Source organism: Canis aureus, chromosome 7 (assembly GCF_053574225.1).
Source record: "Canis aureus isolate CA01 chromosome 7, VMU_Caureus_v.1.0, whole genome shotgun sequence".
Taxonomy (NCBI): domain Eukaryota; kingdom Metazoa; phylum Chordata; class Mammalia; order Carnivora; family Canidae; genus Canis; species Canis aureus.
Window position 1 is genome coordinate 60,216,283 of NC_135617.1, and position 1,195 is coordinate 60,217,477.

A 1,195-nucleotide genomic window follows, 5' to 3' on the forward strand; every position below is an offset into this window, starting at 1 on the left:
CTTTTTAAACAAATGGTATTGGAACAATTGATCACCCAAAAGAAAACAAACAAAAACAAAAACAAAAACAAAAACCTTGACCTAGTTATAAACATCAATTCAAAATGGATCACAGATCTAAATGTAAAGCATGAAACTATAAAACTTTACAAGGGATAACATATGTGAAAATCTCCCAGGGTTAGGTGGGATTTAGGTTAGATTTTATCATTTATAAATGATACCAAAAGCATGACCCATGAAAGAAAAATTACTAAATTGGACTTTATGAAATGAAAAACTTTGGGTCCACCAAAGACACTGTCAAGAGATCACATAGCCAACAAAGGACTTCTGCTTAAAATATATAAAGAACTCTCAAAATTCAACAGTAAGAAAACAAGTCGCCCAATTAAAAACAATGGGCAGAGGATTTGTACAGACACCTCATCAAAGAGGGCGTTAAGGGATGACAAAGGAACAAGAGAAGATACGCAACATCACCAGCTGTGAGGGAAATGCAGACGGCTGGAGGCCTCAATGAGATATCACTACATGTCTATCAGAATAACCATAATAAACAATATGGACAAACCAAAGTGCTGATGGAGGTGCAGAGGAACTGGGTCTCTCATACGCTGGTGGAAACATAAAAAACGGTACAGGCGCTTAGAAAAACGGTTAGTTTCTTGTAAAGTTAAACATCCACTAACCGGAGGACCTGGCAACCCCACTCCAGCAGAGACCCCCCAGAGAAATGAAGTGTTCTTCATGTGCAACCCTGTCCATGGACATTCATGGCAGCTTTATTTGTAAGAGCCCAAGGCTGGCAACAGTCCAAATGTCCTTCAGCGGGTGGTGGTTTAATTAAGTGTGGTATGGCCAGACATCGAAATACTACTTGATGGCAAAAGAAACAAACATTGATACGTGCAAGAACTTGGATGAATCTCAGACATTCACACTAAATGAGAGAAGCCAGTCGGAAGGTTATATATGGAAAGACTCCATTTATTTGACAGTCTCGAAGAGACAAAATTACAGTGATGGAAAACAGATTAGTGGTTGCCGGGGTTATGGGTGTGGTGAGGGTGTAACTATAAAGGGATAACATGAGGGATTTGGGGAGATGAGGAAACATTCTATGGCCTGATTGTGGTAGTGATTACACGAATCTACACATCAGTTACATTTCATGGAACTGGACACTAGAAGG